This window comes from Monodelphis domestica, chromosome 7 (genome assembly GCF_027887165.1).
Source record: "Monodelphis domestica isolate mMonDom1 chromosome 7, mMonDom1.pri, whole genome shotgun sequence".
NCBI lineage: Eukaryota > Metazoa > Chordata > Mammalia > Didelphimorphia > Didelphidae > Monodelphis > Monodelphis domestica.
This window is the reverse complement of record NC_077233.1, coordinates 209,350,895-209,375,764: the sequence shown is the minus strand read 5'-3', so window position 1 is coordinate 209,375,764 and position 24,870 is coordinate 209,350,895.

Sequence of the window (24,870 nt, the reverse complement as noted above, 5' to 3'; positions counted from 1 at the left end):
AGTGTGGTATATGAGATAGAGAAACAGCCTTGAGTAAGGAAGACCTAGGTTCATATTCTGCCTCTAGTATATACTAGTTTTGTACTGAGCAAATCACTTAATCTCTCAGTGTTCTAGACAATTCTGTGTAAATTGCAGGGAGAAGGTCCTGACCTGGTTTGCTATTAAAGATTTTCTTCATATGGGAATTTCTCTACCAATAAAATCACAGGTCCAGTTCCTATCCCTTTGTTTTGTATAGATTTAAATTCATGCATACATGTTTTCTCCCTCTACAGAATTGTAAGGGGGCAGATTTGATCTGCCCTAAAAATGCCAGTTGTAGGGTAGCAGGGGGCCAGCTGGGTAGCTCAGTGGATTGATAGCCAGGCCTAGAGACCAGAGGTCCTAGGTTCAAATCTGACATCAGACTCTTCCCAGCCATGTGACCCTGGGCAAGTCACTTAATCCCCACTACCTAACCCTTACCACTCTTCTGCCTTGGAGCCAATACACAATATTGACTCTAAGATGGAAGGTAAGGGTTTTAAATTTTTTTTTAATAAAATATAAATAAATAAATAAAAATAAAATATTGTAGGGTAGCATTCTATCCAACAGAATACTGAGGTAACAAAGAAAGAGGGGCCCATTCCAGCTTGGTTGCTGATAGATTTTATTAGGATTAGTTTTGTTAATTGGGAGAGTGTACTCACAAAAGGCCAGTTATCCTGGATGGCAGCAGAATAAAATAACATGGTGGATCCCAACACTAACCCCAGGCCAGGTCAGATATTATATAGAAACAGAATGAAGAAGGGCATAGTGCCAGGATGGCCCAAAAGCACGTCCAAGTTTTTCCTATGGGATAGTTGGAGGTTCTTTTACTATTTACATTTATTCAAGGTACTTTACATTCTCTGTGGAGTCTTTGACCACCTTCTCATTCTGGTTACCACATTAAAAGAATGTGAGCGGGGGCAGCTGGGTAGCTCAGTGGATTGAGAGCCAGGCTTAGAGATGGGAGGTCCTAGGTTCAAATCTGGCCTCAGACACTTCCCAGCTGTGTGACCCTGGGCAAGTCACTTGACCTCCATTGCCTAGCCCTTACCACTCTTCTGCCTTGGAGCCAATACACAGTATTGACTCTAAGACAGAAGGTAAGGGTTTAAAAAAAAAAGAATGTGAGCTTCTTGAGGGCAAGAACTATCTCACTTTTATTTTTGTATTGCTAGTGCCAACCACCTTGTCGAATAAAGAAGCAAATATTTAGTAAACTCTTTATGATTGATATTAGGTACTATTATTATCCCCATTTTACATATTTAAAATCTGAGGTAGGTAGAGATTAAATGAACTGCCCAGAATCATACAGCTTGTCTGAGCCTGTATTTGAATTCAAGTCTTCCTGACTCCAAGTTCAGCACTCTCTCCACTGTACATCCTAATTGCCACATTGATTTAGACACCAACCATTACTTTAGGGGCCAAGATAAGAGAGAGATCGTTTTGAATTTAAAAATATATTTTAATTATTTAATTTTTTTAATTAAAAAGTATTTTCATTAGGTAATCCTATATCCGTGATTGGTTGTGGCACTGGAACAAAAGTTCCACTGGGTATGACCAACCTAGAAAGATTTGTTTTGAAAAGAGTGTGGTCCTGGCAACAGATTGTCTCTGCTGCCTAAGAATCAATTTAGCAAAATATGGACTTTGTAATATATATTAACTAGCAACCAGACAAAGTGATTAAACTAAATGTTGATAAGAACATGGAGAAACAGGTCTAATGTTACCTTGTTAGAGCAGCTATAAATTTATTTTTAGAAAACTAGATGGAAATATACATTAAGAGCTATAAAGCTTTTTGTGCCCATTGATCTAGAGATTCCATTCCTAAGGTTCTGCCCTAAGGGCATTATTGAGAGCGTAAAAAGTTGTGTATTTTTGTATATACTCATGGAAACTTTGTTTTGACAAAATAACTGGAAATAACACAGATGCAATGAACAGGAGAATGGCTGAAAACTGTGATATTTGAATCAAATGGATTGTATTATATTATTAAAAATGACAAACATTGGAAATATAAAGAAAATAAGGGAAATAGATTGAGACAAAAAGAGAAGAAAAATAATACAAATCATAATTACATTTAAAAAGCCACAAAATCAAGAGAAAAAAGTATCCAAGTAAAACAAATCCAAAGGGATCTCAAAAACAAATATTTATATTAGCATACTTATACAATTTACAGATTATAAACAATGTGGAGTTTGTGACTTTGCACATAATTTTTTATGTACTTGTTTAAATTTTTTTGGTGGTGGTGCTTAATAAGTATATAATGAATGAATGAATAAAAAGTGAGAAAAAGCAGGACTGATTGGATTGATTTCTATTTCAAAGCAAAATATGCCTAATTAACATCATACCTTGATAAATAAGATTTTTCTCCCATGTATATAAGGATACATTTTCAACCATACTAAAAAACAAACAAAAAACCAGGCATTTTTTTAACACTGTCCATTCCTGTCTGCCCAATTAAGGAAGTAAAAAAACAAACTAACAAAAAAAGAAAGTCTTCAATACATAACTAAAGTCCAGCAAAAAAAAGTTTACATATTAGCCATGTCTGATTAGTTCACCTCTCTTTCAGGGAGTGAGTGGAGTGTGCTTAATCTTCATTCTTTTGGAGTTGTGGTTTCTTATTGCATTCATCAGAGTTCTAAAGTCTTTCAGTTTTTCTTTACTTTGTAATGTTTTCATTGTAAAGATTGTTCTACTTCTGTTGTTTCACTCAGCAATCTGTTCATATAGGTGTTTCCAGTTTTAAGACAGATCATTTGGGGGAGTCTGAGATCTCATGAAGGAGGCACTTGAGATAGAAGTAAGAGAGGCAGGGAAAAAAGGTCATTCTTGGAATGGGGAGCAGATGAGCAAAGACCTCGAATAAGTGTGGTCTTTTTCTTTTAACCAGATGGCAAGGAGACTGCCCTCACTGGGGCAGAGGTTTCTTGTTCAGGACTAGAGTACATGTTCTTAACTTCTTTTGTCATGAGGCCCTTTGGCAAAAGTCTGATGAAGCCTATGAACACCTTCTCAGAATAGTGGCTGTGTATTTCCAATCTGGGAAAGAAAGAAAAAGAGTGAGGGAGGAAAGAAGAAAGAGAGAGAGAGAATGATGAGGAAAAGAATGAAGGGGTAGAGAGAAGAACAAAGGAAGAAAGAAAGGAGAAAGAAGGAAAGAGAAAGAGGAGGAGGAAGGAAGGAAAGAAGGGAGGAAGGAAGAAAAGGAGTGAGAGAATAAGAAAAAAGGGAAGGAAGAAGAAAGAAAAGAAAAGGAGAGAGAAGGGAAGGAGAGAAAACTAATCTGATTGTATCATGTATAGTGGAGTTCAGGGAGAAGAAACTAGAGCAGAACAGTAAAGGGTGCATGATGCAACATGATGATTTGGACTACTATAATGGCAGTGGGAATGGATAGAAAGGAATGAATATAAGAGACATCTTGAAAGTGGAAAACTTCTACCAGTTCTCTGTGCAGACAAGTTCTTTGAGGAAGCGTTACACTATGTGCAGGTGGTATCAAGCTATGGCACACATGTAATAAAGCAGCGCAGAGTGAGGAAATCTCATTAAGGGTCTTATGGCTGGAAGTGGAGAAGAAAAGGAGCTGGGAATTACTGACACCTTTCCTATTAGTCACTCAAATTAAAAAGGATTTATTAACAGAAATTGCCAAACATTTACTTTAATTTAGCCTACATAGGTTTCAGCTGGAACACTCATGACTCTGCCACAAGTATTTAATCTTCCTTGATAGCTCTCTGAAGGAATGGTGCTAGGCAACAAAGCCAAGACTATGGTTCAGAGAGCAGAAGACAAGGAGGAAAAATCATCCCAGACTGGTATTTATAATTAGTTACAAGAATAGTATGGATGTAGAAGATACAAAATATTGGACCTGGAGTCAGGAAGACATGGGTTCAAATATTGTTTCTGACACTAACTGTGTGATCCAAGGGAAGTTCCTTAGCCTCAATGAACTTTTGGATTTATCTGCTTTTGTCCTGACCTGGAATTTCACTGGCACAGGGAACTTAAAGAAAGGAAATTCATGATCCAAATAAACAACTGTTTCGTAATCTATAGCCATATCCTGGGTCAAAGAGAGGCGAGAAAATGTACTTGCCTTCTTTTCTGGGAAAGGTGAGGGATAATGGGTAGGAAATATTATGGATACTTTCAGAGTTAGTTGATATTTGTTATTTCTACTGAAAAGCTTTCCCCTGCTATTACTTTACTATTTCTGTTGGGAAGCATGTATGGGGGTATTCAAGCCTTCTGGTGTGAAGGCTGCCCATCCACCTTTGGTGTCTACCTTCACCCAACTCTCATCTGTGGCTCCCAAAAGCTGAATCATCTGCAGCATCCATACCCTATTGTGGGAAGGGAAGTTCTCTCCCATTATGTCACTTCATTTGATGTCAAAGACCACTGAGATGTGCAGGTATAGACAAACCCTCAGAGAAAGGAGGTTGAAACCTGGGGTAATAGGTGGGGGGTGTTCAGCCCCACTCTTTTGTGTGTAGTTTTACTTCTGGTTCCTCCCTTTTCCTATGGAAATCAACTTTCTCTGCCTACCTTTCAAGTTTTTCCCACAGGAGAGCTCCCTCTCTCCATTTTGTGGGTTTCATGACTCCTGTCATTTTTTGAGGTGCCATTTTCAAGTTGGTTTGGGAGGATTCTGGGAGTGTTTTGAGTTTTTGCTGCTACTAAGAGACCATCTTGGCCACCCTTCCCCACATTTAATGTTTCTAATAGCACTAACCTCCTGGAGTTTTCATGAGGATAAAATGAAATAATATTGGTAAAGCACTTAGCACCTGGCACATAGTATTGTTGTTGCTCAGTCCTTTTCCTATATGATTCTTTGTGACCCTATTTGGGGTTTTCTTGGCAAAGAGTCTTCAGTGGTATGACATTTCCTTCTCCAGCTCATTTTGCAGATGAGAAAAATAGGGCAAACAGGGTTAAGTGATTTGCTCAGGGTCACACATCTAATAAGTGTCTGAGGCCATATTTGAACTCATAAAGATGAGTCTTTCCAACTTTAGGCCCAGTATTCTGTCCATTGAACCATCCATTACATGTAGAAGTCGCTGTATAAAATGTTAGCTATCATATTATTGGCAACAGTGTACAGGCTGGAACACAAAGATAATGAATGAATGGCCGTTTATTAGGACTTATTATGTGTCAGACATCTGTGAGAATGTAAATATAAAATATGGACAGTTCCTGCCAGAAAGAAGTTTACATATATAAATGTCTTTTATTTTTATATATACATTATATATAAAATCTCATATATATTCTCTTTCGTATTTATAATCTCTTATATCTATCTATCTAATGAATCATTTATTTTGAGATAAATGTTCCAAGTATTCAGTAATTCAATCAGCTGTAACAAAAAGATGATGTTGATCTTGCTTTCTCAGCTTTCAGACCAAAACATTCGCTTGATTATGTTGTTTTAGTAAACCAAAAATTCACATTTAGTCCATGTCAATGAGGCTGTTTGAGAAGGAACTACCCACTTTTCCTGTGTAGCATGTTCTGTATATAATTGTTAGTATGCCGTCTCCCCTATTAAACTGTAAGCTCCTTGTTTTGCCTCTTTTTGTATCCTGGGCACTTAGCATATTGCCTGGCACATACAGATATACAGATGCTCAATAAATTTTAATTGAATTGAAATATCGAGAAAGAATCTTTTTTCCTTTTGAATCAGATCTCCTGAATTCTGTCAAAATATACACAGAGACCTAGATATACACTTATAAATTTGTTGTTTGATCAACTCAGTTGTGACCAACTTTTCATGACCCCATTTGGGATTTTATTGGCAAAGATACTGGAGTGGTTTGCTATTTCTTTCTCCAGCTCATTTTATAGATGAGAACTGAGGCAAATAGGGTGAAATGACTTGCCCAGGATCACATAGCTAATAAGCACCGGAGGCCAGGTTTGAACTCATGAAGATGAGTCTTCCTGACTCCAGGCCCAACTCTCTATGCACTTGGTCACCTATCTGCCCATTTACACATACACATGCATATACTTATAACAATGCACAGGCATAGACAGTGAGTATAGTGAACGAAATGTATGCCTTGAACCTTGGCAGCACTTAAGTCAGTGAAGTTAAGAACACTTTAAGTTAGAGATTAATTAATTAAATAAATCTGTAAAAGAAAATTAAGAGTACTAAAGTGAAGGACCTTAAGAGCACTTAAGTGAAGTAACTTAAGAGCACCTAAGTCTGTGATGGTGATAGTACTTAAGGGAGAAAAATTAAGAGCTTTAAGTCTAAGAAGTTAAGAGCATTTAAGTGAGGAAAATTAAGAACACTTAAATGGAGAGATGAGAGCACTTAAGTAAAAAAAGTTAAGAGCATTTAAGTGAGGAGTCTTAGGAATATTTGAGTCTATAAAGGTGAGAGCACATAAGTGAGTCCAGTTAAGGGTACTTAAGTCAGTGAAGTTAAAGGTACTTAAGTGAGAGAAGTTAAGATCTCTTAAGTCTGAGAAGTTAAGAGTACTTAAGTGAGGAAACTTAAAAGCATTTAAACCTGTAATGGTGAGAACACTAAGAGAAGAAAGTTAAGAGCACTTAAGTGAAGAGTCTTAGGAGTATTTAAGTCTGTGAAGGTGAAAGCACTTAATTGAGCAAAGTTATGAGCACTTAAGACTGAGAAGTTGAGTACTTGAGTGAGGAGGACAAAAACATTTTAAAGAGGAAAATCAAGAGCACTTAAATAAAGGCACTTAACACTTAAAAGTTAAATAACTTAAGAGACTTTAAGTCAGTGAAATTATGAGCACCTAAGTGAGGGAAATTATGAACACTTGTGTCTTTGAAGGTAAGAGTACTTAAGTCCACCAAGATTTTTGTTTGTTTGTTTTTGAAAACCTTACTTTCTGTCTTAGTATCAATTTGAAGACAGAAGAGTAGCTAGTTGGGCAATTGGAGTTAAGTGACTTGCCCAGGGTCAGTCACTCAGCTAGGAAATATCTGAAGCCAGATTTGAATCCACATCCTCCTGACTCCAGGCTTGGTGCTCTCACTGTGCCACACTTAATTTATTAGTAAAGGACAGGTGAGTAACATGCCTCAGTTTCTGACAAAGACCCAGAGTAAGGACGAAGAGCACCTTTCATATCTAGGTGTCTCTTCTTTCTGACAGTACATCTTATGAACGTTCCCTGGCAGGCTTGATTAATGGCTGTTTGAATGAGGAGGTGGGCTTGGACATTCGGCTCCTCCCCCACTGCTCTGTTATTGGGAAGCTTCTTCTGTATTATAAGGTATGGCTCTCTGGGTAAGCTAGAAGGAATACTATTGTCTGAAATGTAGATATAAAAAAGAAAAAAAGGCTTTTCCACAAAAGAGCTTGGGTGGGCTGCTGTTAGTTGCTCCGAAGGAATCCTTTGGAATCCTTCGGAATCAGCCACTCTTTGGTGTATTTGCATCACACAAGTGGTAACGCCGGGCACCCCAATCCCCATACCTGCTATGTTCCTTGACGTTCAAGTAACAAACGTTTCCTTTGTGCTTTCAACCCAGAAGGCAGCCACTAGGGAGCGAGAGTGCTGTGTGAATAGTGGACTGTACTCGGGGCTGTCAGCAGGCTCCCCAGCAAGCCTGGGCCTGAGCTTCTCTCTTGGGGTGATGCTGCCAAAATTTCAACAACAACAACAACAAAACAGGTGTCAAACACTTCTGTCTGGCTTCAGGGAGAGGACAGAACCACTCAGGCCAGTAGCCATGGCTTGTGTGCATTAGAGGTGGAGCTGAGCCCATTAAAGTCCCCAGAGTAAGCCAGCCCATCAGAATGGCAGAACTATTGGTCCTCTCCTTGGGGAACAGAGCCTGCAGGGGTCTGTAGAATGAAATGAGCAAGATGTATAGCATTTCTGAGCCCCAAAGGGGCCTCCTCTCATATAAATAGCCAGAAGAGCCCCTAAAAGCAGGAAACACCTCTCCCACTGAGGCTTGTGCACTGCAGCTAATGGAATGGAGTTCAAGAAACAATGGAAATTAATCTCTCCCCTCCCATTCCCTTGCCCTTGACTAACTGGCACAGTGGGAAGTACACTGGCTCTGCTGCTTTGCTACAGGTAGCCTCCCAGGGCCTCAGTTGCCTTGAATGTAAAATAAGGGGATTTGCTGGATGCAGGGGCCCCTTAACCTTCCAGATCAACATTTATGTAAGACATGGCTAAGACAAGAGAACTTCAAAACTAGAGAGGAACTTGGGAATTATCTGCTCTCCTCCTCTTTCTTTTCTTTCCTTTCTTTTTTTTAAAACTCTCACCTTCTGTCTTAGAATCAATACTAGGTATCTGTTCCAAGGTGGAAGAATGGAAAGGGCTAGGCAATGGGGCTTAAAAGTGACTTGCCCAGGGTCATATAGCTAGGAAGTATCTGAGGTCAGATCTGAAACCAGGACCTCCCAATTCTAGCCCTGGTTCTCTATCTACTGATGCACCTACCTGCCCCTCCTCTCCCTCTTTTACAAAGAACTAAGCCCAGAAAGCGGAAATATTTGACGTGTGTCATCAAGGCAAGGGGCAGCTAGGTGACAGGGTTTAGGGTATCATCAGCTTAGAGAATTCTCTGTATTGATACCCCCTCCACTGTGCAGAATAGCAACTAATCTGTAATTAAGTCTTAGAGAGTTATCTAAGGCACATACTGAAAGGTTAAGTGTTGGGGGCAGCTAGGTGGCTCAGTGGCTTGAGAGGCAGGAAAATCCTGGGTTCCAATCTGGCCTCAGACACTTCCTAGCTGTGTGACCTTAGGCAAGTCACTTATCCCTGTTTGTATAGCCCTTACCACTCCTCTTCCTTGGAAGCAATATACAGTATTGATTCTAAGATGGAAAGTATGTACATATATATCTGAGTGTGGTATTATGGCATAGTAGATAGAAAACTGACCTTTGAACTGGGAAGACCTGGGTTCAGATCCTTCCTTTGAAACAAACTGGGTTCATAATCATGAGCATAACATTTAGCTTTTCTTTCTTTTTAAAAAACTCTTAATACACACACATACATTTACATATAATTAGCTTTAACAAGACAATAATAAACAAGTCCTATTTGCTTTTTTTTTTTAAACCCTGACTTTCTGTCTTGGAGTCAATGCTGTGTATGGGCTCCAAGGCAGAAGAGGCAATGGGGGTTAAGTGATTTGCCCAGGGTCACACAGCTGGGAAGTGTCTAAGGCCAGATTTGAACCTAGGACCTCCCATCTCTAAGTCTGACTCTCAATCCACTGAGCCACCCAGGTGCCCCCCATTTTCTTTTTCAATCCCTTTTTGGAGTCTTTTTGGGGTTGTTTTTATTTCTCTTGATGCTTTTTGTTGACAGATTTATTTCTAAGTTCCTCCCCTCCCCAGTGAACCAGCCCCTCTAACATGGATTTAAAAAGAAAGAGAAGAAACAACTTGATGGCATAGTAGATGGAGAGCCAGACCTGGATTTGGAAGGACCTGAGTTCAAATGTAGCCTCAGATAATTCCCAGATGTGTGACCCTGAGCAAGTCACTTAATCTCCTTTGCCTGGTCCTTGCCCTTCTTACTAGGAGAGGATGTAATGGTTGTTTTTTTAAAGAGAGAAAGAAAAAAAGGCAGCAGACTTCAATTGTATTTTTTCAGATTTTGTTGCTATTGATCTTTTATGTTATAGATACTTGTTTTTATATCACCTTCCTATAGCATACCAGGCATATAAGCATGGTTGATTTATTGATATTGTATTCCATGCCTCCTCTGTTCGAGTAAGGTCAGAGCAAACTCATCTGCAAAGGGCAGGTTGGATTTACCCCGGTTGTTGTCATTATCAATTCAACCAAAGTTAAACACCTATGCTATGTTACGTATTCATTCACCCTCCTCAGTCTCTTGACAATCTTCACTATCTTGATTCCTGCATCCTCAGAGTCTCTCCTCCTATCTCTCCCTATCTTTATTTAGGAATTCATCCTTCCACATGTTTTCTTCTTTCTTACGTTTTCCTTTAATTAATTTTCAAGGGAAACATTGCAGGAGCAACCGCCACTCCCCATATCAATTAACTTGTCTTTCAGTTTCATTTATCACCCATCTTCCTCACGCTCCTTCCTCCTGCTCAAGTTATAACCCACAAAGAAAAATTATATAGCAACCTCTGGATGGATTGTTATACTTCCTTTCCAAATATATTTCCCTCCCTTACTTATTAAGCTCTCTTATAACAAAAAAAAAAGACTAGTTCAGTAAGCAAAATGTAGGGGATAAAATTAATGTGTTTTTACTGAATATAAGAGAATGTGGTTGCCGATATGATAACTCAAGTCAAAATGACTTTCTTATTTAGCAGCTTTATTTACAAAATAGAGAGAAAGAGTAAAGTAGAGAAATGTGAAAGAGGGTAGAGTAAGCAGTCTAGCTAATCACCCTAAATGTTTCTCTGGTGCCTGGCTCAACTCAGGCAGGGCTCATTAACCCTCAACTGAGGGCCCTTAGGCAGAGGACCATTTAGCCAGAAGACCCAGTGGTGAATAACCACATGGCTTCCTCCAGAAACTAATCTCTCCAGAAGCTAGGGAAGGAGTCAGTGTTTCACTCACCTATGTTGTAGTTCAAAGGGGAAAATCCAAAAGCAAATGCTAGAGTCCCAGGTCCATGCTAAAGAAGCTCCTCCACCAGCCTCCAGAGCCTCCAAAGACCTTGAAGACCTCATAACAGGTAGTTTTGGCCAATTTTAAAGACTGTTCTTTATATCACTTCCTGTTCCTTTCTCACTTTAAGGGACCGATTATAGTCTTTAAATTTGCTTAGGACTACCCAAGGGGCATTCAGTTGCTTCTAAAGGAGCAAACCCCTTTTGTAAGTAATTTGTGGACTTCCCCTACTTTAGGGTTAAGTAGGGTGTATTCATCTTTTGTTGATTAAATTTAAAAATAGGCAAGGGGAGCGTTAATCCCATCTTCACACAACCAAGGTAAGAGTATAAAAGCAATATACTATACCAGGAGTTTTCAGAGAAAAGGGGAAGTACATATGATCTGCTGCTATTCTTTTTTAGCATAAACACAGGCAGTACATAGATTGATTCTTCTTCCTTCTCTGTCACATATTTTCCCTTGTTAATATATTTCCCAGTTGCCATTTCTTAGGACATACTCACATCCCCTTATTATCATATGCCTCAAGTGGTTCAGCTACTTTTTTTTTTTTGAGATTTAAAATTTTTTACTTTCATTTTTCCAGATTACATGTTAATACCATTTTTATTTCCAAATATCTCAATCCCTCCCTCTCCTCCCCACATCATAGCATTATCTGACAACAGATATGTATATGTAAATTCTATCTTTTATGTTTCTGTTTTTCAGTTCATTCTCTGGAGGTGAACATTCAGAAATTATTCTTCAAGTATTAGATCCTGAATTGTGTATAATGTTCTCTTAGTTCTACCCATTTCACTCTTCATTATCTCATGTAGTTCTTTACAAGCTTTGTTTTTTTAATTAGCCTGCTCATTGTTTCTTACAGCACAGTAGTATTCCATCATAATCATATGTGGCAATTTGTTTAGCCATTTCCCAAATGATGGACACCCCCTTGATTTCCAGTTCTTTACCACCATAAAGAGAGCTGTTAAACATATTTTAAATATATAGGTTCTTTTCCTTTTTCTCTGATCTCCTTCGGAAACAGTATTGCTGGATCTAAAGATGTACACAGTTGTATGACTCTCTGGGCAAAATTCTAAATTGCTCTCCAGAATGGTTGGGTGAGTTCACAGTTCTATCAATAGAGTATTAGTGTATTCATTTTTCTACATCCCCTCCAACATTTGCCATTTTGCACTTTTGTCATTTTAGCCAATTTGATGGGTATGAGATATCTCAGAATTGTTTTGGTTTGCATTCCCTAATCAGCAGTGATTTAGATTATTTTTTCATATACCCACATATGACTTTAATTTCTTCATCCAAAAACAGTCTGTTCATATCTTTTGCCCATTTACCAAATGGGAGATGGAGTTACTTTTCAAATAATCCTCTAAAATCCTAAAATGGGAATTATCTACAGTTTGCTATTACAAATATGCTGCTGAGAATATTTTTGTACGGATAGATGGGTCTTCCCCATTCCCATTGCCACAATAACAGTTCCAGCAATGGCCTTACTAGATCAAAATCTATAAACACCTTTATATCTCTTGTATATTGCTGTCTAGCTTTCCAAAAAGCATTGCAACAAAATTTATAACTCCACCAGCAAGATAATTTATAATGTACCTGCTTCTTACAGTCAGATAGGAGAAAATTAACCACGAAGTTGAACTATTGCAAAGCAAAGCAAAACCAGAACATTGTACACAGCAACAAGAATATTGTATGATGAACAACTGTGAATAACTTAGCTATTCTTAGCAATACAGTGATCCAAGACAATCCTAAAGACCCATGATAAAAAATACCATCCACCTCCAAAAAAAGAACTGATGATTTTTTTTCCCAACCCTAGTATAAGACTTCACATTTAAGTGAGGTGGTAGAGTATTGGTCTTGGAGTCAGGGAGACCTAAGTTTGGTTTCTGCCTCAGACACATTTTGAATGTGTAGCTTTCCTTAACATATCTGTGCCTTAGTTTTCCCATCTGTAAGATGGAGATAATTAGCACTATTATGTTAACATGGGGATAATAGCTCCATAATAAGAGTTGTATGAATCAAATGTGAAAATCCAAACTGTAAAATATTAAATATTAGCCATTATATAAAATTAATCATGTAATAAAGGGACAGGCTTTAGTGCCTTCTCCCCTATAAACCATGTGGCCCTGAGAAATGGTTGTTGGCCTTTTCATTTGGTCCTTTCTATTCTAGGTGAAAAGAATAGACTTTCACAACTTAGTGATTCTGAAAGATCATTATGCCAGCAACTGTTACAGAGCCTAGGTTCTAGGACAAGACTTTGAAGCCAACTCAGCATTGATAACTTAAGAAGTAAAGAATGACCTTTCTGGATGGAAATCAGAAGCTGAGGTAAGGATTTAGCTAGCAGTCATGCTCCATCTGGATGTGAACTTGTTGGGATTAATGCTGTAAACAAACTGAAAGAAGTTTTAAGTCTAATCTTCTAGAGACTGAAATATCTAGGGAGAATATAGCCCCTGAGGTATTGGGGGGGGGGGAATGGAATGTCTGTATATTTGTTCTTGCTATATCTTTGAAGAATATTCCTCTGAATGTTGAAATTAACATTGAGGGCTCATGCTGATGGTGATAGAGAAGCTATAGCACCCCTCCCCCCAACTCCTCTGGGTTGTCCTCTAGGACTGTGAGAGACAGATAGATCAGCAGAGCTTCGGAAGTAGGGCCAGAGCTTTCCACATAACAATCAAATGACTGTACCTCCTCTTCCTGGGCATCACATCATCTTGACTATACTTGGCTATCACTAGCCTCTCTTGGCTATCACTCTCTTCTCTCTGTACCTTGGGCTCTGCCTCTGGGCACCCTAATTCTGATAGATGACCTTTCACCTTATATTGTAAGAAATCAGGCCTCAATGCCACCTCTGTGATGCTGCACACTCCCCCATTTTTGTTCCCCCTGGTATGATGTCTTCCCCATTAAAATGTAAACTCTTTGAGGGCAGGAATTGTGTTGTTTGCTTGTATTTATACCCCCATTGCATAGCACAGGGCCTGAAATGTAGTAAATGTTTAATAAATTCTTATTCATTCCTTTTTTTAAAATCAACTGTCCAAGTTCAGAATAGCCATAGTTACCTAGACAACAGTTCATAAGAAAAAGACCTGGGAGTTTTACAGGACTGAAATTTAATATGAATCATATTACATGCCAGCCTAAAACGCCATAGCAAACTTAGGCTATATTAATAGAACCATAGTATTCATAAAGATTCTGACCCAGACCAGACTATTTTCTGGAGTATTGGGTTCAATCTGGGCACAGTAATTTTTTTTAGAAAGGACACAGCTACTTTGGAAAATAGTAAGTAAATCATGTCTCTTTAAAGAACTAGGAGTATTGCATCTAGAGAAGAAAAAACTTAAAGGGAGACATAATAGTAGTCTTTGATGACTACTAATGAACTAACTATCCAATGGAGAAAGAATTTGATTTGTTCTATTATGCCCCAGAAAATAGAAATGAGCCCTAAATCCAAGTTGCTAGGAGGCAGGTTTCACAGATTCTCAGAATTTCCAAGTTGGAAGAGGCCTTTAAGATCATCTAGTCCATCTAATCCAACTGGAGTATCATCCCAGAAAAGAAGACTATATTCCTAACAAATGATCACTCACTCTGCAGGCTACTGGGTGGTATAGTAGTTAGAACTCTGGACCTGGAGTCAAGAAGACAAGAATTCAAATATAGCCTCAGACACTTACTAGCTATGGAACCCTGGACAAGTCACTTAAACTTTATCTATCTGTTTCCTCTATTGTAAAATTGGGATCATAATAGTACATACCTCACAGGTTTATTGTGAGGATCCAAAGCACCTGGTACATATTATAGATAAAAGAGTAGTTGACATAAACTGTGACTGCAAAAATATGGTTTCAAATCAAAAATATAGTGGTCGCCATGGGAAAATTCCCAAATATTAAATATACCCAAGTCAGCTGGGTTTTATAGAGATTTTAATTAATACAAATTAAGGAATTAATGAAAGGGAGAAAGAGAGTAAGAGGAAATAATGAGAAAAAGGCTAGGCCAGCCTAGGCCAGCCTAGGCTTAAGCCTTAAGAGAGAGATCAGTCAGTCTTTAATCCACTCACCACAAGATTTGTCCCAAGCAAGATTCCAGTGTTCAGAGAGACCCACCAGTTCAGCTCCTCAGCTCAACTAAGTTCAGCCACCGAGCCCTTCAATTCAGCTTTGGCAAGCTGACCCTTTTTCAGAGGCCTTTCTGACGTCCTTTTAAAGAGAATTTTCTCCTATGTCACCTCCCCTAAATTCTCACATCTACTAATCACAGTAGACATTTTCACAGGACTGACCATTCTTAATTCACATCTTCTTTAGTTCTCAACTTCTCTGGGTAGACTAAAACTTCTGAGTAAGTTCATACCTGAGTAGACTAAAACCTCACACCTCTTTTGTTAAGCTTGAGCCTTGCAAGTTTGCAAGTTGCCTGACCTTTTAGTGATTAATTTGACCTTCATAGGTACTTAGCACCCTTTTGTATTAGATCTAAAAATAGACCCAGCTTAAGGGTTTTTGCCTCACTATAAGTATGGGTTAAGTACTTTTTCATTGTTCAGTAAGGAGTTTACAACTTTATCTTCCCCTAAAGTATGCTTAAGTATGGGTGGAGTAATGTTAGAGTTCTCACATTCTTGATCAACTACCTGCATTGTTTAAAATGGGGAATAGTCTTAACCAAATGTTCTAAGTTAGAGTCTGAGAATTTTTAAGATTCACAAATCTGAGAAATTTTAAGATTAACATACAGTGACAGTGCTGGGGGCCATCAGACCACGACGCCTTGACAGAGTCACTCATGGTAGTTGGGGGTCAGACCACAGAGTGGTCCTTGGCGAGATGTGATTGCCCACCCAACCCCCTTTACAATGACCTCTTTCATCAATGCCCCTTACCTATGAATTGGTATGATTATTATCCCCCTAGTCTCAGAAGAAATAATGAAAGCGCAAAACACATGTACCCTAATTCTCTAAAACATCACCAAAAGATCAGACCTTCAAACCCTATCCCAAAAGACTATCGTGGGTTAACTTTTACTTAGGTACATAATTCCCAGCAAAACCGCAGCTGCAGGCCAAGCCCAAAACTTTCCCACTCACAGAAGCCTATTCTCATGAAGCCAGCACACAAATAAAGCATAAAGGTCCATACGATCCGTACAGGTACAGTACAGATACACTAAGCTTCAATATGCCTCAGTGACTCAACTATGCAAATCAGTAACTCAAACTCCCTAGTAAGCCACCTGTGAAGAAATCATTTATCTTGTATTCTGTCTGTAATCACAATTCAAAAATATAGAATGTTAATCAAGTGATTTGTTAAAAGTTAATGTATCACTTTTCCAATTATCTCTCTTTGAACATGTGTGTTGGGTAATGTAATCTGCCTGCCAAGAAAATGGGTATAAAAATAAAAACCAAGCCTGGGAATGGTGGAGCAGCTCGAAGATGTAAAGCAGTCCCATGGCTGTAATAATTAAGCCGTCTTCTGTTTGTTATTTATTTTATTTTATTTATTTTGACTGATCGTTCACCACCTGTTGGGAACCCTGGAGTCACGAGTGGGGTTGGACCCTGACCACAGCATGACAGCATATCTTAGGCACTTCATAAATGCTTTTATCTTCTTTCTTCCTTTCCCTCCTCCCTTCCCTTTCTTCCTGCCTCTCTCCTTCTTTCTTTCCTTCTTTTCTCCTCTCCTCCCTCTTTCTTTCTCTCTTTTCCTTCTTTCCTTCCTTCCTTCTTTCCTTCCTTCCTTCCTTCCACTACTACCTCAGGTGTCTAACCTTGCTCCTTTTAGAGATAGATTTTCCTAATATTAAATAGAAATCTGTCTGTAACTGCCCTATACTCTAGTTATACCTAATAGGGCCAAACAGAATAAAATGAATTCCTCTGTCACTTGACAGCCCTTTAGCTACTTGAAGATAGCTACTGTTGCTCTCCTTAAATCTTCTCTAACATCTTGTTTCCTAGTTTCCTTACCATCTGGCAAACTCTCCAGGCTGTTAATGTTCTTTGGGATACATAGTATCCAGGATAGAATACAATATAGAAAATATAGTCAGCCTGTGGTAGAGTATAACTGGTATAAATTCTTGCCTTTCTTTTTGTCTCCAGAGCTTAAATGCTTAATAAATGTTTGTTGAGGGGAAGTAGGTGGATAGAGATAGGTCTAAAGGCAGCAGGTCCTGGGTTTACCTCTGACTTCAGACACTTCCTAGCTAGGTGACCTTGGGTAAGTCACTTAAGCCCATTTGCCTAGCCCTTGCCCTTGTTATTACTAAAAGAGAAAACATATAAAACAAAAATAAACAGAAAGATTAAATGTTAAAGTGCATCACATCACAGATGTATAAACCTATAGCAAGTGGCTTGCTGCCTCAGGGAAGGGGAAAGGAAAGCAGGAAGAAAATAATTTGTAACGCAAATTTTGTAAAATGAATATTGAAGGTTGTTTTTACATGTAAATGTGAAAAAATAATATTGGGGAAAATAAATAAAAGCATCTTATGTGTACTTTTCCTCTCTCCCCAAGAGTCTGATAAATAACACCACTTATAATCCAGTGAATTGTCCTGAATTAATACTCTCATCTCCTTCATTCTATATTCATACTTTTCCCTTTTTATTACATTTTTTTCAATTACATGTAGAATCGATTTTTTACAATTGTTTTCTGATATCTTGTAATTAAGACTCTCTCCTTCTTTCCTTTCCACTCCTCTCTAAAGTGGTAAACATTCTAATTCAGGTTATACCAGCGCTTTCATGCAGTACCTATTTCCATATCCCCATGTCCTGAATGAAGACATATCACATACACAATTAAAAAAAAAACCTCATGAAAGAAATAAACTGAAAGATGGCGTGCTTTAATCTGAAATCAGATTCCAACATTGCCTTCTTTGGCTGTGGATGGCATTTTTTATCATGAGTCTCTTGGGTTTTCTTGGAACTTTGTTTTGATGATAACAATTTAGTCCATCACAATTGATCATCATACAATATTTGTTACTACAAAAAGTGTTCTCTTGGTTCTGCTCACTTCACTTTGCATTAGTTCATATAAATCTTTCCAGGTTTTTCTGAATTTATTTTGTTTTGTGGCATTTAAAAGAGTGTTTTGGCATAAACTTTTACAGATAAAAGAGTGGTTGGTATAAACTGTGACCACAGAAATACGGTTTCAAGATATCGTCTTGAGTTAAATCAAATATAAAGTGGTTGCCAGGGAAATATTCCCAAATATGAAATATACCCCAAGTCAGCTGGGTTTTTATGGAGATTTTAATTAATACAAATTAAGGAATTAATGAAAGGGAGAGAGAGAGTAAAAGGAAATAATGACAAAAGGGGTAGACCAGCCCAGGCCAGCCTAGGCCAGCCTCGGCCCAAGCCCTAAGAGAGATCAGTCAGTCTTTAATCCACTTACCACAAGATTTGTCCCAAGCAAGATTCTAGTGTTCAGAGAGACCCAGCTACTCCAAGTAGTCCGAGTTCCAATTCAACTTTGGCAAAATGAATTTTCAGCCAGCCACCACCATTCTCTCAGAGAGAGTTCCTTTTAAAGAGAATTTTCTCCTATGTCACCTCCCCTAAGTTCTCACATCTACCAATCACAGTAGACATTTTCCAAAGGACAGACCATTCTTAATTCACACCTGAGTAGACTACACTTTTGAGTAATTCACACCTGAGTAGACTAAAACTTCTGAGTAAGTTCACACCTCTTTGCCCCTTGCAAGTTTGCAAGTTGCTTGACCTTTTAGTGATTAATTTGACCTTCATAGGTACTTAGCACCTTTTTGTATTAGATCTAAAAATAGACTTAGCTTAAGGCTTTTGCTTCACTATAAGTATGAGTTAAGTACTTTTTCATTGTTCAGTAAAGAGTTTACAACTTTATCTTCCCCTAAAGTATGCTTAAGTATGGGTGGAGTAGAGTTCTCACATTCCTGACTAAGTCCCTTCATTGTTTAAAATGGGGAATGGTCTTAACCAAGTGTTCTGAAGTAGGGTCTGAGAATTTTTAAGATTCACAATTTATTGTTTCTTAGAAAATGATAGTTTTCCATTACAACTATATACCACAGCTTGTTTAGCCATCCCCAAATTGATAAATTCTTCCTCAATTTCCAATTCCTTGCTACTACAAAAAGAAATACTAAAAATATTTTTATACAAGTAGGTCCTTTTCCCCAATCTCTCACCTCTTTGGGACACAGACCCAGTAGTGGTATTCCTGGGTCAAAGGGTCATAGTTTTATGGCTCCTTGGACATGGTTCCATATTTATCTCCAGAATGATTGTATCAGTTCATAGTTTCATCAACAATGTATTAGTGTTCTAGTTTTCCCACATCTCCTCCAGCATTTATCATTTTCATTTTTGGTCATATCAGTCACTCTAATAGATATAAGGAAGTATTTCAGTTGTTTTTAATTTGTATTTTTCTAATCAATAGTGATTTGGAGCATTTCTTCATATGACTATAGTTTTAATTTCTTTGAGAACTGCCTGTTCATATTCTTTGAATATTTATCAATTGAGGAATGTTTGTATTGTAAGAATTTGTATTCTTATAAATTTGATTCCATTTTCTATATTTTTGAGAAATGAGGCCTTTGTCAGAGATACTTGCTATAAAACTTTCCCCCTGTTCGTTGCTTCTCTTCAAATCTTGATTGCATTGGTTTTGTCTGGATAGAATTTAACTTAGTGAAATCAAAATCATCCATTTCATTTTTTACAATATTCTCTTTGTATTGTTTGGTCGTAAGTTCTTCCTTTATCCATAAGTCTGACAGGTAAACTTTTCCATGTTCTCCTAATTTGTTTATGGTATCACCCTTTACTTCTAGGTCAAGTGTGGGTATGTGGTGTGAGATGATGGTTAGTTCTGCCATATTGTTTTCTAGTTTTCCCAGCAGGTTTTGTCAAATAGTGAGTTCTTCCCTCAATAGCATGTATCATTGGGTTTACTGAAGACCAGGTTACAATGGTCATTAACTACTACTACTACTAAGTACTATGTTGACTTCCTAACCTATCCCATTGATCCACTATTTCTTAACCAGCACTAGATTGTTTTGATGATTTGCTGTTTTATAGTATAGTTTGAGATTTAGTACAGCTGGCCTCCTGCCTTCATTAAAAAAAAAAATTCCCTTGATATTCTTGCCTTTTGTTCTCCCAGATGAATTTTGTTATTTTTTCTAGTTCTAAGAAGTAATTTTTGGTTATTTTGATTGGTATGACATTGAATAGTTAAATTAATTTTGGGAGAATTTTCATTTTTATTATTCTATTGACTTGGTTTATCCATGAGCAATTCATATTTTTCCAATTGTTTAGGACAGACTTTATTTGTGTGAAAAGTGTTTTGTAACTGTGTTTGTATAATTTCTGTATTTATTTTGACAAGTATACTCCTAGGTATTTTATGTTGACTACAGTTTTCTAAATGGAATTTCCTTTTCTATCTCTTATTGTTGGTAAATAGAAATGCTGATGATTTACGTGGGTATGTTTTGTATCCTGCAATTTTGCTAAAGCTGCTCATTGTTTTTATTAGTTTTTTGGCTGGTTCTCTTAGGTTCTATATGTATATGATCACATCATCTGTAAAGAGTGATAATTATTCCCTATTCTAATTCTTTTGATTTCATTTTCTGCTCTTATTGCTATAGTTAGCATTTCTAGTATAATATTAAATAGTAGTGGTGATAATGGGCATCTTTGCCTCTTCTTATTGGGAAGAATCCTAGTATATATCCATTACAGATAATATTTACTGATGGTTTTAGGTAGATACCCTATTCTATACTTTTCTTAATGTGACCTATAAGTACATTAAAGGAAGCTGGGTGGCACAGTGGATAGAGTGCCTCACTTGGAGTTAGGAACACTTGAGTTCAAATCCATCTTCAAATACTTACTAGCTGTGTGACCCTGGGTGAGTCATTTAACCCTCATTTTCTCAGTTTCCTCATTTGTAAAAGAAGTTGGAGAAGGAAATGGCAAACCACTCCAGTATCTTTGCCAAGAAAACCCCAAGGGGAGTCACCAAAAGATGAACACGACTGCACACCAACAATGTTCCTCAAACGGACTTATTCTCACATATCTGTCTTTTTATGTTTTTTTCTAGTTCAGTAAAAAAGTTTTTTGGAAGTTCAATGGGTATGGCACTAAACAGATAGATAAGTTTGGGTAGGATGGTCATTTTTATTATATTGGCTCGTGTTAATGTTTTTCCAATTGCTCAAATCTAGTTTTAGTTGTGTGGAAAGTGTTCTGTAGTTGTGTACATATAGTTTCTGTGTTTGTCTTGGCAAATAGATTCCTAAGTATTTTATATTGTCTAAGGTGATTTTGAATGGAATTTCTTTTTCTAGTTCTTGCTGCTGAGCTGTGTTGGAAATATATAGAAATGCTGATGACTTATGCGGGTTTATTTTGTATCCTGCAACTTTGCTAAAGTTGTTGATTATTTCCACTAGCTTTTTAGTTGATTCTCTAGGATTTGTTAAGTAGACTATCATGTTAGCCACAAAGAGTGATAGCTTGGTCTCCTCATTGCCAATTTTAATAGCCTGCTTTATTTTGTCTTATTTTATTGTCTTAATCAAAGCTGTTGTGTATTAGTTATTCTTCCTTAATATGGGAACTTGGACTCCCTCTGAACACAATAAGCCTAAAGCTGTTAATGTCTTATTTTGCAACACAAATCACCTACTACCCACTTTTTGTTTTAAACCCTTATCTAGGGTCTTAGTAATAGTTTAAGACAAAAAGGCAAGGGCTAGGTAAATGGGGTTAAGTGACTCACAGAGAGTCATACAGCTTAGGAAATATTGGAGTTCAGATTTGAACCCAGGTCCTCCCCACTCCAGGCCTGGCACTGTATCCTCTGTGCCACCTTACTGCCCTCTTCTACCTACTCTACCTCAGTAGTTTCTAGTCACACTATCCCCAGTCACATCTTAATCTGTTAGAATTTGTTGGCATGTAAACAGCAAGTGTCCTATTCTCTCTCGGAAATTACCAACAATGGGACTCCCCAGAGGATGTTAGTCCACCTGGTGATAAATTGTGCTTGTAACCTTAGTTAGCCCTGACCAGTCAGAAATGAGTGGTGCCTCTGTTGTACCAGATTTATTTTGCTATTTTCCTCTGTAGGATGGTCAAAGAAATGCCTTGACTGTCAGATGGATCCTTGGCTACTGAGAAATCTTAAATCCCTTTTATTGGCAATTGCTAGCCTTACAAATAGAGTAATTGTACTCAGGACTCTGGACTTCAGTTTCACTTTATTGCAGTTTTTTTTTTTAAATCAGGATAAGTCTATCTCTCTTTAGGGCTCTGGAATTGTAAATCATCTTTCTCAGAGTTGGAAGTCAGAGGGCCAGGATCTCTCTCAAGTTCTCACCAACTCTATCCCTTACACATTTTGGAACATTGAGTAACCAATCTCTACCAATGAGGAAAGTCTCATCTAAATAGTCCTTTGACTGTCTGCCCTTTAATCCAGCCATAGCACTGCTGGGTCTGTACCCCAAAGAACTCATAAGGAAAAAGACAATGTACAAGAATATACATAGCTGCGCTCTTTGTGGTGGCCAAAAATTGGAAAATATGGGAATGCCCTTCAATTGGGGAATGACTGAACAAGTTGTGGTATCTGTTGGTGATGGAATACTATTGTGTTCAAAGGAATAATAAAGTGGAGGAATTCCATGGAGACTGGAACAACCTCCAGGAAGTGATGCAGAGCGAGAGGAGCAGAACCAGGAGAACATTGTACACAGAGACTGATACACTGTGGTACAATCAAATGTAATGGCCTTCTCCATTAGTGGCAATGCAGTGATCCTGAACATCCCGGAGAGATCTACAAGAAAGATCACTATCCACATTCAGAGGAAGAGCTGTGGGAGTAAAAACACAGACGAAAACAATTGCTTGGGTTGAGGGGATATGATTGGTGATGTAGACTCTAAATGAGCATCCTAGTGCAAACATCAACAACATGGAAATAGGTTCTGATCAAGGACACAAGTAATACCCAATGAAATTGCACATCAGCTGTGGGTAGGGTGGGTGGAGGGCAGGGAAATATTGTGATTATTTTAACCAAGGAATAATGTTCTAAATTGACTAAATAAATTAATTTTAAAATAAATAAATGAATAGTCCTTTGCACCAAAGATTACAGGTGCAATAAAAACCAATTCATCAATAAACAATAATTAAGTACCTAGTATGTGCCAGGCAGTGGGGCACAAAAGAGGCAAAAGATAGTCCCAGCCCTCAAAGAGCTTACAATCTCACAAGGCTTATGTAAAAAATGGGGTTAGGGAACAGCAACTAAAAATTTTGTCTGTGACACATTAAAAAAATCAGACCTTTGGGGGTGGCTAGGGAGCCCAGTGAGTAGAGAGCCAGGCCCAGAGACAGAAGATCCTGAGTTTAAATCTGACCTCAGACACTTCCTTGCTGGGTGACCTTGGGCAAGTCACTTAATCTCCATTGCCTAGCCCTTAGCACTCTTCCACCTTAGAACCAATATACAGTATTGATTCTAAGATGATGAAAAGTTTTGTTTTTATTTTTAAAGATGATCTTAATAAGAATGGTAGCCTAGTTTTATACCTGTTAAATGGTTAAGAAATACATGAGGCGTACAACTAACAGTGGTAGCATCCCTAGCCATAGGCTGCTGCTCAGCTTGTAAAACCTTGTTCCCCTGCCCTGGCTGCCAAAGTCACAGGCTAGCTATGGGGTGAGGCAGGGGTCTCAGTCTGAAGGTGTTAAGGGGTGCAACTGCACCAGAAGATATACCATAAATATGGTGCTTTTCCTTAAAAAAGCTTCAGGGAAATTTGGCTCAAACTTTTTTTTTTAATTAATTTTTTTTTCATTTAACTGAGGCAAAAAGAAAATATAGAAAAAGAAAAGAAAAAGAAAAGGCATGAGGTTAACTTATGGACATGAACATTGGACTGGTTGCAGCTTAGGAGTTATTGTGAAGTGATGCAGTTTTCTGCATTTTGCATTCAGAGATGAAATTGTACATAAGCAAATGTTCAGATGGTTCCCCAACACCATGTGGAATCGGAATAAATTCACATTTTGAAAACAAGCATGATAGCAGAACTATCAGACTGTATCTGAGAAAAGTCACAGAATTATCCCTACTCTTTGATCCAGTGATCCCATTGCTGGGCTTATCACCTCAATGATGTTAATGATATTATTCAGTCCTTTCTGGCTCTTTGTGGTCCCATGTAAAGATTTTCTTGACAAAAATCCTGAAGCAGTTTGTTATTTCCTTCCCCAGATAAATTTTCACATATGAGAAACTGAGGCAAATAGAATTAAGTGACTTGTCCAGGGTCACACATCACTATTTCCTAGAGATCATATATATAGCTTATATATGTGTGTGTCTATGTGTACATTTACACTATATTTACCTGTATCTTTTATTTATACACATACACACACACACACACACACACACACACACACATATATATCACTAGGTCCTATCACAGCAACACTTTTTGCATCACACAGAAGTGTCTAAGGCAGGATTTGAACTCATGAACATGAGTCTTCCTGATTCTAAGCACAGTACTGTATCTACTGCCCCACCTAGCTGCCTCTGGGTTAATGATAGAAAGATCCTAGATATCACAGCATCATTTTTTTTTAGTAACATCAAAAAGCTAGAAAGAAACAGGGCACTCATCAACTGGGGAATGGCTAAACAAAGTGCAATATAAGAATATAATATTGTACCATAAGTAATGATGAAGATGAAAATGTCAGAGAAGCGTGTGGAAATGTATATGAAACAATACAGAGAGGGGGAAAACTGGAAAGCAATATACATGACTATAATAATGTAAGTGGAGTCACTGAAAAACAACAGAATTCAGATTAAACCCAAGGATCAATATGAACAATATGGTCTGACTAAGCATAACTAAAAGAATGTCATATAAGTAGACTGCATAGACTCAAGCGTGAGTTGAGGGGACAAGGTCCTTCCCTAAGTCAC